This window comes from Pituophis catenifer, unplaced genomic scaffold, assembly GCF_029215685.1.
Source record: "Pituophis catenifer annectens isolate HBS135680 unplaced genomic scaffold, rPitCat1.0.hap2 SCAF_19, whole genome shotgun sequence".
Lineage (NCBI taxonomy): Eukaryota > Metazoa > Chordata > Lepidosauria > Squamata > Colubridae > Pituophis > Pituophis catenifer.
The window spans coordinates 3,940,915-3,950,940 of NW_027256899.1; positions in this window are offsets into that span (position 1 = coordinate 3,940,915).

Here is a 10,026-nt window from a genome sequence, read left to right on the forward strand (position 1 = left end):
ATCTGAAATAGCTGCCAGCTGAGTTGGAGCCAAAATTTACTTGATTTTGAAAGCTAATGCTCAAGGGCATTGCCCAAAAGGGCTGATGCAATAGTGTGGCCAGACTCCAAGAACAAAATCAACTTTAATGAAAAACTAGTTCTTTGAACTTTGCAGAGTTAAACAAATCTAACTGTCTCTGCTAACTGCATAACTGTGGCTGAGGATTATGGGAAACCTGGAACTTGGACTTGGAAAAAGACTCTTTAAAGCAAGCAGCGCCCATGATTTCTCCCAACGCTTGGCAGGAGAGAGAGCTGAAGCCAACCCAGTGAGGGTAATAACCACATTCCCCTTTTAAATTTGGCTTCATACAAACCCAGCAACTCCAGTATTCTTAGGCCTGGCCTAACTGGGAATTCTGGAAACCAGCATCCAAATAATCTGTGAGGCTCCAAGCAGGAGAAAGAGCATCAAAGTCACCAGTTAATCTTCTGAACCAGGGGTGAAATGCTACTGGTTCGGACCGGTTCGGCTGAAATGGTAGCGGTGGCGGCGTGTGGTTCGGAGATGCGGTAATGGCGGCAGCACGAGGCTTTGCCCACCCACCCGGATGTCGTTACTTCCTGGTTTTAACCTGTTTTTGACCCTCTGTGCATGCGCAGGAGGCTTTGCGCATGTGCAGAGGGACCAAGCATACACGTGATGCATGCGTGCTCAGAGCGCTCGCTTCCGAACTGGTAGGGAAGGTAAGTAGATTTCACCCCTGCTCTGAACACCCATGGAGAGATCTCTGCAAGCCTCTGCCAAGCTTTGTCCGGACATTGTGGGAAATCACGGACCCCCTCCAGCCACAAAGATTCATTTCTGCCTCTCCCCCATTAGCCCAACTCTATTGCCTGAATGCCAAACCTGGAATTGGTTCACACAATGTGCTAAACAATGTATTGCAGTGGGTTGTGGAAAACCCCAAAGCCAAAAGCAGAACCTATAAAACGTTTTCCATCCTGTCTGCAGTCTGGCCTGACTGCGTTGGCCATCATCCCATAGCTGGTTGCTGGTGAATCTAGGGGAGTTCATACAACACCCTTAATCCAGGTTCATGAAGGAGAACTGCTACGTTGGCATAATGGGCCATGGCAGAATGCATAAATCAGATGCCAGGTTAGCATAATGACCTGCTTCACACATGGACATGTGGGGGAAGGTTCCCAGGCACCCAAATGTGTGAAATGGAGTCAACCTATTTGTCAGGTGTGCTTCCTTCAAAGTCCAGGAAAGAATGAGCCAAACTCCATATTTTATAGAGTAATGTACTTTTACTAGAAAATGAAGTGAACACAACCAAAGGAAAGCTGAAACTAAAGCAATAGGCGCGAAAGTTGCATGTAGAAAGCATCCCCTCCCACTGTCCATCATCAATCACCCAATCCAAAGGTCTCCCAGAGGTCAGGTGGAAGCACGTCTGGCATCGTCATCAATCAGGAACGCGATGACAGTTGACCCGATAGCCACTTCGGAGATTAGGTTTCATTTCTTCAAAATCCTCCAGCACGCTTCCCCCCCCACACGCTCTCCAATTCTCTCCCACCCATTTCTTATGGCAGCCAAAGCAGTAAAGTCAGAGGCTGACATTCGGCCCCTCCAGAGAAAAGACGTTAGTCCTAAACAGGGAAAAGAAAAGGAAGAAAAGAAAAATTGCAATACAGGCATTAAGGTTTATCAGGATATTTGGTATGAAACAACTGTACTTTCTTTAGTGCCCAGACATCACGTTTGTTCACCCACTCAGCTTGAGACAGAGGAAAATGTTTCCAAGCCACCAAATATTGCACCTTACCGTGGTGCTTCCTAGAGTCTAAAATTTCTTTGACTTCAAAATGTTGTTCCCCTTCTATCAGTATGGGGACCGGAGGGGAATCTTGGTCCGGTCGTAAAGGGGACGAGTGTTCTGGTTTCAACAAGCTAACATGAAACACCGGGTGGATTCGTCTCAAAGTTTTTGGCAACTCCAATTCAACTGTTACTGGATTAATAAGTCTAGTGACCAGGAAAGGACCCACATACTTGGGTCCAAGCTTTTTTTGATTTTTGTGAAGTCTGTAAGTATTTGGTGGAAAGATAAACCCTGTCACCCACTTTATACCTTCCTTCCTTCCTTCCCCCCTGCCTTCCCTCCCTCCTTCCCTCCCTCCCTCCTTCCCTCCCTCCTTCCCTCCCTCCCTCCTTCCTTCCCTCCCTCCCTCCTTCCCTCCCTCCCTCTTTCCCTCCCTCCTTCGCTCCTTCCCCCCTCCCTCCTTCCTTCCCTCCCTCCTTCCTTCCCTCCCTCCCTCCTTCCCTCCCTCCCTCCCTCCTTCCCACTCTCCTTCCCTCCCTCCTTCCCTCCTTCCCTCTTTCCCTCCCTCTTTCCCTCCTTCCCCCCTTCCCTCCCTCCCTCTTTCCCTCCCTCCTTCCCTCCTTCCCCCCTCCCTCCTTCCTTCCCTCCCTCCCTCCTTCCCTCCCTCCTTCCCACTCTCCTTCCTTCCCTCCCTCCCTCCTTCCCTCCCTCCCTCTTTCCCTCCCTCCTTCGCTCCTTCCCCCCTCCCTCCTTCCTTCCCTCCCTCCTTCCTTCCCTCCCTCCCTCCTTCCCTCCCTCCCTCCCTCCTTCCCACTCTCCTTCCCTCCCTCCTTCCCTCCTTCCCTCTTTCCCTCCCTCTTTCCCTCCTTCCCCCCTTCCCTCCCTCCCTCTTTCCCTCCCTCCTTCCCTCCTTCCCCCCTCCCTCCTTCCTTCCCTCCCTCCCTCCTTCCCTCCCTCCTTCCCACTCTCCTTCCTTCCCTCCTTCCCTCCTTCCCTCCCTCCTTCCCTCCTTCCCTCTTTCCCTCCCTCTTTCCCTCCTTCCCCCCTTCCCTCCCTCCCTCTTTCCCTCCCTCCTTCCCTCCTTCCCCCCTCCCTCCTTCCTTCCCTCCCTCCCTCCTTCCCTCCCTCCTTCCCACTCTCCTTCCTTCCCTCCTTCCCTCCTTCCCTCCTTCCCTCCCTCCTTCCCTCCTTCCCTCTTTCCCTCCCTCCCTCCTTCCCTCCCTCCCTCCTTCCCTCTTTCCTTCCCTCCTTCTCTCCCTCCCTCCTTCCCTCCCTCCCTCCTTCCCACTCTCCTTCCCTCCCTCCTTCCTTCCCTCCCTCCTTCCTTCCCTCCCTCCCTTCTTCCCACTCTCCTTCCCTCCCTCCTTCCCTCCTTCCCTCTTTCCCTCCCTCTTTCAATCCCTCCCTCCTTCCTTCCCTCCCTCTTTCCCTCCCTCCTTCCCTCCTTCCCCCTTCCTCCTTCCTTCCCTCCCTCCCTCCTTCCCTTCCTCCTTCCCACTCTCCTTCCTTCCCTCCTTCCCTCCTTCCCTCCTTCCCTCTTTCCCTCCCTCTTTCCCTCCCTCCCCTCCTTCCCTCCCTCCCTCCTTCCCTCTTTCCTTCCCTCCTTCTCTCCCTCCCTCCTTCCCTCCCTCCCTCCTTCCCACTCTCCTTCCCTCCCTCCTTCCCTCCCTCCCCCGTCCTCCCCTCCTTCCCTCCCTCTTTCCCTCCCTCCCTCCTTCCCTCCTTCCCTCTTTCCTTCCCTCCTTCTCTCCCTCCCTCCCTCCTTCCTTCCCTCCCTCCCTTCTTCCCTCCTTCCCTCTTTCCTTCCCTCTTTCCCTCCCTCCCTCCTTCCCTCCCTCCCTCCTTCCTTCCCTTCCTCCCTCCTTCCCTCCCTCCCTCTTTCCCTCCCTCCTTCCCTCCTTCCCCCCTCCCTCCTTCCTTCCCTCCCTCCCTTCCTCCCTCCTTCCTTCCCTCACTCCCTCCCTCCTTCCCACTCTCCTTCCCTCCTTCCCTCTTTCCCTCCCTCCCTCCCTCTTTCCCTCCCTCCTTCCTTCCTTCCGTCCCTCCCCCCCTCCCTCCCTCTCTCCTTCCCTCCCTCCATCCTTCCCGCCCTCCCTCCCTCCTTCCGTCCTTCCTTGGGGAGTTGTTTACACCCAGTCAAGGCCAACCGTCCTAGGACTCCAGGTGGACGAAAACACCTGAAGATGTGCCCCACACGACACTATGTGGGACAGGGATTGGACTTTCAGCCTGGGTCCCTGGTGGGGGTGGGGAAGGATTTGGGGAAACTTTTCAACCTGTAACTTTCATGCCTTTTGAATCAGATCTTGCCTTGCTTTTGCCGCTACCATCTCAAACTCAGAAAAAGGACCTCTTCTCTACTTCAATGGACTCAGGGAGGGGGGCTTCTTTCTCGGGTTTTGAACGGAGGCAGGCCTGACACTTTGATTCCCCTCCTCCCACTTGGAGCCCCAGAGATGGCTTTGGATGCTGGTTTCCAGTATTCCCAATGAGGCCATGGCTCAGGATACTGGGGCTGCTCCCCAGAGCAGAAAGGCTGGGAGTGATATCCCATCAAACTGAAGAAGGGAGAATGTGGCTGTGACCCTCCCTGGGTTCCCTTCTCTCTCTCTCTCTCTCTCTCTCTCTCCTGCCAGACGTTGGGAGGAAGAATGGAGGCTGCTGCTTTCACGAGGCTTTTTCCAAGTCCTTTGCTCAATGTTGGCTTAGAGAGTTCTAAGAACCAACCAGGATGGCTTCCAAACCAGGATCAGGGTCTTAGAATTATAAGTCAGTCCAATTAATTGTGGCACTTCTGATGGCCATAACAAATCATGGTTTCTGCATTATGCAATCACTGGTGGTCTCTTCAGGCGTGCTTGTTGTTTTCCAAAATGGAGGCAACATGTGGAGAGTTGTTGGTCTGCATTGGTCTTTTTCAAACTTTAAGATGAATGGACTTCAACCCCCAGAATTCCCCACCCAACAATGCAGGGACTTCATCATGCTGGCCAGGAGATTCTGGGAATTAAAAATCCATTCATCGTAAAATTCCAAGTTTGAAAAATGCAGCTCTACATTCCTCCCTTCTATAAGGAGTTAAAGCCCTGCACCAAGAATTGGCTAACTCACACGTTGCTCAATAAGCCAGACACAATTTTTTTTTTCTCTCTCTCTTCTGGGCAAACCCGGATCCCCCTTGGAAGACCCAGCCCTGCATGGCTTCTCCCCCACAGGAGCCTCTCCTGGAAAGACACGGAGCCCAAGGGAGGCTGGGGAAACCCCAGCTGCGTCCCCCCCAACATTCAACCCTGGGACCCATAAACCAGGTTAGTCTCTTCCCAGTGTGGGAAGCCCCCCCCCACTCCTAGAAGAATGAAATATTTTGGGAAATATGAAAAAGGCAGAATATTATATTTCCCTGAAGGAGAAATGGAGAAAGAGGTTTTTAAAGACAGAAAGCAGACTCGGTCTTTAGAATTCACCCACCACCATTTAGCAGAAGACACAGAGCTCACTACATGGCACAATTTCAATGCATTTCAGGCATTGCCCAACCCCTCCTCCCCCCCCAGCAGCATTTCAGGACCTGCATAAAATCCTGGCCTTCGTCCAGCTAGTTGTTCAGCTGGTCCAGAGCCCTGGTGGTTCTACTTCATCAATCAATGGACCTTCTTCCCAAGGAGCCTCCATTTTATTTCCAGCGTCTTTCTCCGGATTGGAACTGAACCAGATGGATTTTCCCTTCCAACACCAGGAATGGGGGGTGGAGGGTGGGGAGCTGCCCCAGATCCCCTCCTCCTTCCTGGCCATCCTGGGCCTTCTCTTTGGGTCTGGGCTTTGCTTTCCCCCGAGTGCCTCATACATGGAAAGGAGTAGCAGTGGAACATGGGATATGGTCTCCCCCATTTCCAGGACTCAGAAGATGGAACCTGGAGGGAGATTTTGCTCTGCTTTCCTTCCCCAACACGAGGCTCCCCAGCTTCCTCCTCCCAAGAGGGGCTCCCACTCATCCAGGCAGAGTCCTGTCTGGCACCCCTGCAAGAGCCCCCTTGCCTGGCCTGGGCATGGGAAAGGGAGGCAGGGGAACATGGGACATTCCCATGTTCCCCTGCCTCATTCCCTGGTCTCAGAGAATGGAAGTTTGAAGGGGATTTTGCATAGCAGTTTTCCATATCCCTCCCTCCCTCCCTTCCAGGGGTGAGTTGCTTCCTTTATTTCTCCATCTCTTTTCACTTGGTTTTCTCTCACTTCTCCCTCTCTCTGTTTGACTCTGCATATGGGGTTTTTTTCCCAACTATGCAAAGTTATGATAAGTAGTTTTTCACTATTTTTTCATTTAGTTCTTGGAGTCAGGCCACACTATTACATCAGCCCTTTTGTCATTGAGCATCAGCTTTCAAAGTAAAGTAAAGTTTGGCTCCAACTCAACAAGCAGATCCGTGACATGCTCGGGCATTAACTATCCCCCGAGGTTTTTTCTCTAATTGCTATGCCAACAAATGTCACATTTCTTTTTATCTTCAGCCACAGGTGCCGTGTATTCCCTCTGGGGCCAATTTCAAGGCTGTACATCCCAAAGCTCTCAATTCTAGCTGACAGATTTAATTCCATCTCTGCTCTACCATTATGAACCACATGGGGATTATTTCCCTCTCACTTCCCTCCAGAGAAATGCCCAACAATCTCGGAGTTCAAGAACTATTTGAATTATCCAGGGATCCCTCCTGAGAGGGAGAATTATTATCCTCCGAGTTTCTTCTCTGCTGTTTGGCCGAATCCTCCCGGGAGACTTTGGGGAGAGACCCAGGGAGTCGGGGGCAGCTTCTCTCTTCTCCCCCTGGCCCCAAAGGCCCCGAATGGAAAACTTTCCTGCCAGAGAACTTGGCTTCAGGCAAAAAGTTTCACTGAACAATTTCAGACTCTGGACTTCCCTCCCCACTGAAGATCAGGGCTGCCTGGATCCCTTCCCATCAAAGGGGGCTACTCTGGGGAAAAGAAGAGCTGAGGGCAAAGGGAGCCCTCTTTCTGCCACCCAGGATCATCCCCCAAAAGACCCCCCTTTTCCATCTTCCCAAATGAGAGCTCTGCTTTCTTCCAAAGGGTGCAAGTTTCTTCTTGAGTCCCTTGTATTGTCCCCCTTCACTGCCCACCTGCAAGCCCCTCTTTATCATGTAGAAGGGTTGGGGGTCCTGGGCCTTCCAGATGTGGTGGGGTAAGAACTTTCTCCCTCTTCCACTGGGGAGTTGGCTGGGAATGGGACCTTTGGGGCTCCTCCAGATGTGGAGGAGAGATGTCACTTTGCTGGGCTGGGTAGTTATCAATATTCTACTCTGAGATTTGTGATAGTTTGTGTGTGTGTGAGGGGGGGAGGGGGAAAGAGAAAGAAACACTAGAACAACCCCAGAACTCCACCCTCCAACAGATATCCTGGACCACAGAACCCATAATTCCCTCATAATACCAGACTTCTCCCCCCTCCCCCTGGGAGAATCCATCGCTCCTTTCCTATGGGGAGGGGCACCTAGGCCCTTCTAGCAGTGCCCGCCAAGAGTCCCTCCCCCCCGCAGGGACCCAGAAAGGCCTCTTGTAGCCCCCCCTGCAGTCCCCCCACCAAAAAATCCCTGGCGCCACCTGCACGCCAAGCCCCACCAGTGCCCATCCGAGCAATTCAATGCAGGGAAAGGGGAGGGGCTGTCCCCCTGGCCCTGCCTCCCTGCGGGAGGGGAAGCCTCCAAGCCTTGTGTGCAGAACTCCTGGAAGAAGCGGCCTCGGCAGCTTCAGAGGACAAACAGAGCATGTGCGAGAGAACGTTGCCCACAGTGGCTCCCAATGGGAGCGGGGAGAATTCCTCGTAGGAGGAACTTTTGCAAGGAAGTTGGAACTCCTTTCCGCTCTAGGACTCAACATCTCTCTGGCCTTAACCCTTGCACTGTGCCTCAGTCAGACCGGCGTAGATGAGGCAGCCTATGTACGCGAACTACAGGTGGTCAGTTGGTGTTGAGCGTTTCTCTCCTCTGTGTCCTGTCATCCACTCCCCCCACCAATCAGATCTCAACCCCACTTGGATGGTGGTGCAAAGGAGACACAGGCGCATCTCTCACAAGGGGAGCTGCTGTGGCTGGCGGGGACCACCAGGGGCTCCCTCCGCAGGCATCAAAGTCCTGGCAGCCTGCGAGCCTCAGAAGGGAACTGAGCATGTGCCTCTGCCTTTTGCCCATCTCTGCTTCTCTCAGTTCCCCACCTGATGGAAAGACATGGGGTCACCTCACCCCTGCCCTTTGTACCCAGACGCCCCCCAGCCCTTCCTCCGGGGCCAAGAGGCTGCAAGGGGGCCTGGCAGGGAGGGAGGGGCCAGGAGGAGCATCCCCAGGAAGGGAGTCCCACCAGAGGGAAGGCTGCAGTGGGGGGGAGGGGGTCTTGCAAGGAGGGGGGTTTCCTATCTCCTTCCAGCCACAATCGCAGCCAACGCAGGAATTTCTCTCCTTTTAGGCTTCTTTATCTCTCCATGCCAGGAAAGTTTGGACGCTCTTTGGGAGCCCCAAGAAGGAATCCCTACCATCCTTCGGAGGTCTCCCCAGCACTGCCAAGCAAAGGGTGGCTGGCCACTTTCCCCCCCCCCACTGCCCCCCCCCACGGACAATCCAGGATTTCCCTGCAGGAAAGGAGCTGCTGGCAGCGTTGCTGGGGGTTCCCTGAAGGAGGCTGGGAGGGGGGCGTTTTGGAACCCCTCCTGGGAGGGAGAGAGAGAGACAAGCCTTCCCCTCCCTCTGTGTCTGTGTCTGTGTGTCTGTCTGGGGCCCTTATGGCACTCCAGCAGAAAGTTGGGTGGGTCAATCCTCTCCAAGACTCGGGTGGGGGAGGTTGGGGGACCCTCGTGGGAGGGAGTGGGATCTGAGCCCCCCCCCCACTGTTACATCTGTCAATCAGTCTGCCTGCCTGGCCCTTTATGGTGCCTCAGATGGACTGTGAGTTTGGAGGGCTAATCCCATCCAAGACTCAGCCTGGCTGGATCCCCCTCCCCTCCGCAAATGGGAGGCCAAAAGGGAGGGAGAAGGTTGGGAAGGGACGTTTCTGCCCAACTCCAAGGAAGGGAGCCCTGGGCAGACTCCCTCCATCCACTTAGGGGACCCACTTGGAACCCCAGAGAGGGATGCTTGCCTGGTCCTGAAGAGCCAGCCTGGAGGGTCCAGAGATCCCAGGCACTTTGGATGCTCTTCTCAACCAGAGACCCTGGAAGAACCGCCGGTGCTGGCCCAAAGGAATGGAGGCGAATTCTGTGCCTGGAGCAGGTGGGCAGAGGCCCCAGAATGTGCTGCTGGCTGCCCCGAATCCTTTCAGATCAAGAGAAATCAGAAAAATCCCCCTTTGCAAAGCCAAAGGAGAAAACAGCCTAGCCAGGACTGTGTTGGGGGGAATGCTGGTTATTTGGGGGGAAGAGGGGCAGCTGCATCCCATCGGATTGCACCCCCAAAATACTCTTTCCTCTGGAGGTGATCAGTGGGATTGGTTGGAGAGAGGAAAGGATCTCCTGTGACAAGGAAAGCTTCTCCCTGTCTGGAGGGGGTAAAGAGCTCCTGGAACAGGCCGAGGGAATTCTTGGTCTCCAGAAACCACTTTCCTCTTGGCAGGTCCAGGAGGTTCCATGTCAGCCCCATGGAAAAGGGGGGTTTGCAGGGCAGCAGAGGTGGGGAAGGTCCTGGGCCTCAGGGAAAATTCTGGCCAAGCCTCAGGACAAACAACCCGCAGGAAGGAACCACACAAGTTTTGGTCTACAACATTCCCACTTCAAGTGTTGTGTTATCCGGAGGGGCCCTGGGAAAACAGTGGCTGCCTCCACCATCCTGTGTGGCTGAAGCAGGAAGACCCCAGAAGCTCAGATGGGGCACCTGGGGGTCCTGGAGCAGCTCTGGCCATCCTGTCCCTGGAGACCAGAGCTGGATTTGGGACGGGGGAGGAGAGACCTTTCCCCAGCAGAAGGCTTCTTCCTCAGCCCGGAAGAGGAGGAGGAGCCGCAGGGGGAGGATTCCCAACAGGGGAGAAGAGCTGATCCGTTTTCCTGCATCTTCCATGCCTCCCTGCTGGTCTTTTCTGGGACGGAGGCTGGAAAGAAAAAATCTCTCTTCCCCTTTGCTTTGCCCGGATTGTTTCCCTTCTCCCGGCTGGCTCAGAGCTGGCAAAATGTCAGCAGAGAGTTCGAATTCAGCCCTTCTTAACTGCTACCTTTGACT